Source organism: Colobus angolensis, unplaced genomic scaffold (genome assembly GCF_000951035.1).
Source record: "Colobus angolensis palliatus isolate OR3802 unplaced genomic scaffold, Cang.pa_1.0 Scaffold126, whole genome shotgun sequence".
Taxonomy (NCBI): domain Eukaryota; kingdom Metazoa; phylum Chordata; class Mammalia; order Primates; family Cercopithecidae; genus Colobus; species Colobus angolensis.
The window spans coordinates 1,360,472-1,368,407 of record NW_012113808.1 but is presented as its reverse complement, the minus strand read 5'-3'; the positions used below and the strand labels follow the sequence as shown (position 1 = coordinate 1,368,407).

The 7,936-nt window shown below is 42.1% G+C and overlaps 1 long non-coding RNA gene across 1 annotated transcript; it reads right to left on the bottom strand.

Annotated features, from left to right (window-relative positions):
• Window positions 1-1,003: 1,003 nt before the first annotated feature.
• Window positions 1,004-4,281, bottom strand: LOC105505482. Its single transcript, XR_001000753.1, has 2 exons — window positions 4,060-4,281; window positions 1,004-1,181 (listed from the first exon to the last, which is right to left on the bottom strand). It is a non-coding gene; the product is annotated as an uncharacterized LOC105505482 (long non-coding RNA).
• Between the last annotated feature and the right edge of the window lie 3,655 nt (window positions 4,282-7,936).

The following is a 7,936-nucleotide window of genomic DNA, read 5'->3' as shown; positions in this document are numbered from 1 at the left end:
CATTCGTTCCAGAAATTTGTAGGAAGTTGTCATAGAAATGGGATGGAAGCCAGCTATGTTATCTCTCCAAGCTTCACCAGTGTGACCCTGATTTTATCCTGGAGCCAATTTTATACGTTCCTTTCTTTCCCCACCCCATCTGCCCGTCATAAGCTGCCCCTGATCTGCTCTCTGGTAATCATCATGGGTGGCTAAACATTGCTGTATAATCGGTCCTGGCCATAAAACTAGAAGTACAGCCACATCTTCAGGATCATAGCAATGCCGAAGTGAACATTCCTGTGCAAATACCCTGTTGAACATGCGCAAGTGTGTGTAGAATGGGTTTCTTCAGCTCTACTTTCAACCAAGGGGTGATGGTAAGTACTACCGAGAGGGTTATAATGGAGGGCGGAAGATCTGGGTCCAAGTTTCTGCTCTATTGCAGCAGCACTGAGCTGGCAGAAAGCAGCAGGCAAACATCTCCTTCGTGTTCTTATTAGGGGATGTGGAGAGGCACTGCACAGGGAAGTGAGGCAAAGCAAGAAAAAGTGAGCAGCTTCCCTCACAGCAGCAACCAAGTCACACTGCAGATGGTTAGACAGGCAGGCCTGCATTCAAGATCCAGTTAACATTGAGCAGAGGCTGCCTTCCACCTGCAAACCAGGGAAAGGAAAGTAAATGGGCTTTATTATCATTAGCCTCACTGACCAGTGGCTCTCCCTTTTTTGTCTCCAGAACTCATTTGTAGTCCAGACCCTCTATCTGCCTCTAATTGAAGCCAAAGGTAGAAGGTTAGAAGACCGGCAGCTTAGGGACATAAGCAGCAGGGCTCTTGCCTGGATACGGTGCCAGAGACTTGATGTCTGCTCTTTCCTTCTACCATCCTACCCCGCTTCCCAAGGGCTCTACAACAATAGGCTCTTAATGGGCTAAAGAAGCCTTAGGACCATCCAACTCCATTCTAAACTGTAGGTGTAACAGTCAGGGTTCTACAGAGAAGGACCACCAGTGGAAGATATACAAAAAGAGATTTTTATAACGTATTAACTCATGCAATTATGGAGACTGAGAAGTCCCATGATCCGCTGTCTGCAAGCTGGAGGCCCAGGAAAGCCAGTCATGTGGTTTGAAGGCCTGAAAGCCAGAGACCTGGTGGTGTAGATTCCATTCCAATTCTAAAAGCCTGAGAACCAGGATTGCTGAGAGCAGGAGAAATTGGATGTTCCAGCTCAAGCAGTCAGGGAGAATTAGTTCAACCTGCTTCTACCTTTTTGTTCTATTGAGACTCTCAATGGATTAGATGATGCCATCTGCTTTTCTCAGTTCACCAAATCAAATGCTAACCTCTTCCAGAAATAATGTTTAAACAGTTATCTGGGCATCCTGTGGCCCAGTCAAGTGGATGGATAAAATTAACCATCCCAGTTGGTAAAACAAATACAACTCCCAAAAAGGAGACAGGGACAATCTTTAAGGACAGTGCTTTCTCTGGAGGAAACCCTGTACTAAGTTTGTTCAATACAGGGAGGTTCCTGACTTGGTTGGATTCATGAGAAGCAGACCTTGAGTCAAGGATTCATACGCAAGTGATGAGTTATGGAAGGGCTGATGAATGAGTGGGGCAGCCAGAAAGGGGAGAGAAGTCAAGGGAGAGTGTACTTTTGGGCAAAATCCCAGCTTTAACTTGATGGTGCAGAGGAGCTTTGAAATGCACATTACACCTCCAAGTATGTCCCAACTCAAGGGAAAGAGCTGGGTTTTCATAACCTGTCCCACCTGTCATCTGCTAAGGCCTACCCCGAAGGAACCTAATTTCCCAGGCAATTCTGGCTGTCTGCTGGTGTAAGCAAAGTGGCTCAGGACTGTAGTCCCAAGAAAGCCACAGGTGTGACCATCAGGAAAAAAGCATATAGAAGTCAGAGGATGGCCACAGACACAACCCGAATCCAAGGGAATCTGGGCAGGAGGAGGGAGAGAGCACCACCTTAAAGAAGAATATGATGGAAAGTAGGAACAATGGAATCTATTCCACACACATATTTGCACATGTTCAAAAGGGTACATGCCCAAGAATGTTCATTTCAGCACTGTTTTTAGATAGCAAAAAATAAAAATAAAAAGTTGGAAACCACCTAAATATCCACTAATGGTGGGCTAAATGAATCAATTACAACATGTTCAGATTATATTATTCAGTGAACACAAAAAATATATGAGATTGTTATGCTCTTCAAGCTATATTGTTAAATGAAAAAAACTCAAATTGCAGATTAATAATGTTACCATGCAAAATAATTTTTTAATTTAAAATTAGATGTGTAAATAAATTTACACATATCCATGTGCAAAAATGTCTAGAAAAAGGTCTAGAAAAGTATATGCCAAAGTGAGGAGACAGTAGGGTTGCTGTGTGTGTCAAAGGGGACTCATAACATTTTATTCAATAGGCTTGATTATTAGAATATTTTCCAGTAACTGTGTGTTCATGTATTATTCATGTAGTTACAAACAAAATTGCCTTTGTAAAAGCAGGTCTGACGTTTTGAAATGTGGAGCTGTAACTGATCTATAACCACAGGAAAAAATCAAAATTTCTCCTTTCCATCCTTATATTTTTGTTGTACAATGCCCTTGACAGAAAGTGGGGGTAATTTCCAAAGATACCCTAACCCCCAGGAATTAAGATGGCCAAAGGGCATAATAATTTTCTGTGTTCAGTTGACATTTTGTTATGCAACTAAATGGACTCTTATCTTTCAATTTTTTTTTTTTTTTTTTTTGAGACGGAGTCTCACTCTGTCGCCCAGGCTGGAGTGCAGTGGCCGGACCTCAGCTCACTGCAAGCTCTGCCTCCCGGGTTCACGCCATTCTCCTGCCTCAGCCTCCCGAGTAGCTGGGACTACAGGCGCCCGCCACCTCGCCCGGCTAGTTTTTTGTATTTTTTAGTAGAGACGGGGTTTCATCGTGTTAGCCAGGATGGTCTCGATCTCCTGACCTCGTGATCCGCCCGTCTCGGCCTCCCAAAGTGCTGGGATTACAGGCTTGAGCCACCGCGCCCGGCCTTATCTTTCAATTTTTAAAGGTTTAAATGTCTTCCATAAACCTGTTTTAGCAGGAAACATCAAGCTTTGCAAGATGGATATTACATGACCCTCAAGGATGGAGCCTAGGACACTGTTTCACATTTGGGGTATTCTCAGCCTCTGGTCCATGTTTTCCTCATGGTAGAAGCTGAATCAGTGTTGGTTGGCAGGCTCCCAAAGATTCTTCAGGCACATTGGCACTTTGCTTCCTTAAGGGTGCTAGAATACTTACATAAATAAAGAGCTTACTTCTCAAATATATGTAAATCTTAGGGTACTTTGATTTGGATGTAGCTTGACTTAGTGTAATGTATTCATGGGTTTTTAGGTCTTAAGACTTATATTGAGAAGACAGTGGCAAAGCATAGCGCATATAATAATCTTCAAACTGGTAGCAAGGAAGGGTAATGAAATGAAATAATAGAACCAAGTAAGAGAAACGACAAGATCAAAAAGAAGGAATGGGGCCGGGCATGGTGGCTCATGCCTATAATCCCAGCACTTTGGGAGACTGAGGCAGGTGGATCACCTGAGGTCAGAGGTTCAAGACCAGCCTGGTCAACACGGTGAAACCCCATCTCTACTAAATATACAAAAATTAGCTGGGCATGGTGGTGGGCACCTGTAATCCCAGCTACTCGGGAGACTGAGGCAGGGGAATCGTTTGAACCCAGGAGGCGGAGGTTGCAGTGAGCTGAGATTGTGCCATTGCACTCCAGCCTGGGTGACAAGAGTGAAACTTGGTCTCAAAAAAAATAAAGAAAGAAAGAAAGGATGAAGAGTAGATAAATAATTTTGTAGAAACTGAGAGAGGATTCTCCCAGAGATGAAGTTACTGTATTTTTTTATTCCTTTCTACTGTTTCCTTTGCTAAAACGCTCCCACCTCCCAACTTAAGAAATCCACAACCCTGTCTCATTCATAAGTAGCTATGACCCATCTCTCTCCTTTCATTCCCAATCAGTAGTTGTGAATGGTTTCCCACGATCATCACCTTCACAGCTATTCAGCTCTCCCACTTGGCTCCACTCCACCTCGCTTGCGAAGGTCATCAGTATCTTTACAGTTTCAGAATCAGATGGACATTTTTTATTCTATTCTCACTTGAGAGGCAGTCTGGTGTCATGAAATGAACCTCAGCGTGCTCCTTTTTCGAGATTTGACTTAAATGTCACCTGTTTCAGCAAGGCACATGCCGACATGTCTTCGAAGAGTTGGGTACAGTTTTCTCTTTGTGTTGTTAGTACCAACACATACATTCCATTTAGAACTTCTGTCATTGTCTTATCGTGACTTACAGATCTTTCCCCTGCAGTGGCATACGAGGTTCTTGAGGGCAAAGACTGTGTCTACGTTAATCCTGTCCCAGTGTCCGGCCATAGAAGGTATTCGGTAATAGCTATTGAGTGAATGAGTTAATGAATGACTGAATGAATTAGTAAATGAATGCTTATACATAAGTCTGGAAAACAGACACACGAAAGATAATAATTCTTCAGCTAGCTAAGAAACACATAGCCATAATTTGAATTGAGAGGAAGCAAAGGAGAATACAGAAAAAAAGGGGGGCTGAAGAACCCCAAGTTTGGATCTAAAAACATAAGCCTAAAATATAAAATACAGAAAAACAACTGGTCTGGGTAATGATTAATGAGGTCAAACCTTTTGAACTAGGTTCAATAATAATAAAAAGATTTTCCTTCAGACTCTTTTCTTGTACAAGGTACATGACTCAAGGCATCATTACCTTGTAGTAAAATAGTTCAACTCCACTTAGCAGACAGTCTGTGTTGATGACTACTAGACAGTAGGATAAGCAAAAGTTTTGGTTTCAGTGACTCAATATGTAAAGGGAAAAGTTCTGCCAGATTCCTTGAGTGCCAGGCAAGAGGCTGTTAGGCAATAATGTCGGGGAATCAATGGTTTAGGGCTAATTTCATCAGAAACAACAAAATAAGTATTCGAAGGTGTCAGAACGTATTCAAACTTGTATTTCACACAGATATGTGTCTTGGTTGTAGGTCTTAGAAAGACGCCCACATCTCTCCCTGGTTCTCATATGCTTCCCCTAAGGACAGTGATTAAAAAGCCATTCTTGGAACAACACCTGACCATCCAGTGCCAATGAGGTCAGTATCTTGGCAAGAGATTAGACCCAAGTTGGGTCCGTGTCTGGCCTTGGTGTTGATGTGCCTATCACAGGTCTGCTCAAGTGAAAGAACCTAAGAACTTCACCAGCTGTTTCTGGATAGGCCTGTCCCAAAATAGGCAGAGAGTACCAAAGCATGAGGAAATGGTGCTGGTATAAGAGTAGGCATTATATTGTATCAATATTAAATATCAATGACTAGGTATGTGGCATTCTTCCCCACTTGCACCAGCAGATAAAGCCATGAAGAAACAGGTAAAAAGGTTTATCACCTCTTGGCCAAGTATGGTGGCTCACACCTCTAATCCTAGCTACTTTAGGAGGCTGAAATGGGAGGATCGCTTGAGGCCAGGAGTTTGAGATCAGCCTGGGCAACATAATGAATCCCTGTCTCTTAAAAAAAAAAAAAAGGAAAGCAGAGGGTGGGGGCGGTTATCACCTCCTGCTCCTATGAAAAGTCTCACTGGAGTCAGTCAAGTCCCATTGCCTACATTCTCAATCTGCTCAGCCCCGTGACTGTCTTACACACATTCTGGGCAGGCAGTATGGGCCTGGACATCAGACAGCCTAGGCATGCATTAACCCCTGCTTTGTGTGAGTTAATGATCTAACTCAACCAAACCTTAGTGTCCTGATCAGTGAAATGGATATAGTATTAGGAAATCCCTCACAGGGTTATTTAGGAGATCGGTCATGATAATGGATTTAAAGGGCTAGTACTCTCCCTCTGCCTCAGTGTTAGTTATTACTACTGGTTGTGGGGATCACGAGATAGTCTTCCAATCCATGCTTCCAGTGGATTGGGAGAGAGGGTTTGTTTATGAGCAGTTTGATTCACTGTACACCCATTTAAGTCAAATTGACTCTTATGCATTTTGCAATTTTCTAACAGGTTTTCATCTACTATACTCAAGGTGGAAACTGTGCCCCAGGCCCACACAGGCTGCCCGTGCCTCGATATGTTAAACTTCCATACATAACCTCATTCACCTGCAGTTGCATTCCCCAATATTCTTGAGCCCAATGTAGGGGCTGAAATAAAAAGGCTGGCCTAGCCACCATACCAGTTAGAGTCAATCAGGGAGGCAGAACCACTAGGATATGTGTGCACACATGTGTCTGCATTTATGTGCGTGAATATGGATTTGTTACATAGATTGCTCCTTGCACAATTGTGGGATGGGTTATGTAGTCTCTATAAAGCCTAAAAAACATTGCTGTTATAAAACAATAGTTTTATGGGGCCATTAAAATATATTTACCTGTATAATTTCACTTTATTTCTTCTTTATTCCTTGCATCTCTGAATTCCTGTCTAATATCATCTTCCTTCTACTTAAAGAACATCCTTTAGAATTTCCCTTAATTCTCTAAAGTGATATCAAATTTTGTAGTCTAAAAATGTCTTTATTTAGCCTTCACCTCTTGAATATAGGAAGAACAAACTCTTTTCCTCTAAGAGTTTTTGTTTTTGTTTTTGTTTTTGTTTTCTCCACATCAACCAATTCTCTGGATACCAAGTGAGTGTCCTAAATTCAACTGCATTCTGACACCATCTACCTGGAATTAGTGTCAGACCCCACAAGTTAAAAGTCCTACAAGATTAGCCCCACTTCCAATGCTACTCAAAAGTCCAGGTGGTGTCATCCATTCATCCATGCTCCTGACCAACTGGCTATGAATTGGAGGTTCCCATGATCCCCTCCTTGCAGTCAATTCTTTGCTAAATTGGCTCACAGAACTTAGGAAACACCTGTGTTTACCAGTTTATTATGAGGGATACAGATGAACAGCCAGATGATGGAGTGCATATGGCAGGGTCTGAAAGAATTGGGGTGTGCCGCCCTACTGACACACGCATGTGGTCATCAACCCAGAAGCTCTGTATTACCTATAGCTCAGGGATTTTTATGAAGACTTCATCACATAGGAATGATTGCTTACAAACTTAAGCTCCAGATCCTCTTCCCATCCCAAAGGATGAGGTGGTGGGGGCAGGACTGACAATTCCAAGCTTCTAATCACAGCTTGGTCTTCTGGTGACCAGCCCCCAACCAGGAGCCCACGGGGAGTCACCTCACTAAAACAAAAGATGCTTTTATCACCCAAGAAATTTCAAGGGATTAGGAGTTCTGTGTCAGAAATTGGGGTCAAAGACCAAGTATTAGAGCAAAGGATGTTACTAGCACCCCTAAGAGCTGAGGAAATTACAAGGGCTTTAGGAGCTCTGTGCCAGGAAATAGGGAAAAAGACTAAAATATGCATTTTTTATTATGAATCACAATATGTTCTTAAAACATATTTTAGCTGGAGGGATGTGTGTGTATGTGCACTTTTCTCTTAGTACTCTTGAAAACACAACTCTGCTGTCATCCCACTTCTATTGTTGCTGTTGAGACCTATTGAATGTATTGCTGCTCCTTTGAAGGCACTCTCTCTTTTCTCTGATTCCTCTTCAGATCTCTTTGTGATTGTTATTCTGCAGTTCCACTATGCTAAGTACTTTTCAGACTTACTGTATGTGGATTTCTATCTTTTGAAAGCTTGTGAAAATGTTCAGCTATTATCTTATCAAATATTATGTCTGTCTTATTATTTCTTTTCTTCGCTTCTGAAAGATTTGTTACACCCATATTAAACTTTATTATTCTACATTTCTTGCTTCATAACTTTGCTTTCAAATGTTCCATGGCTTTCCCTTTCTATGAGGTATTTTGTGTAA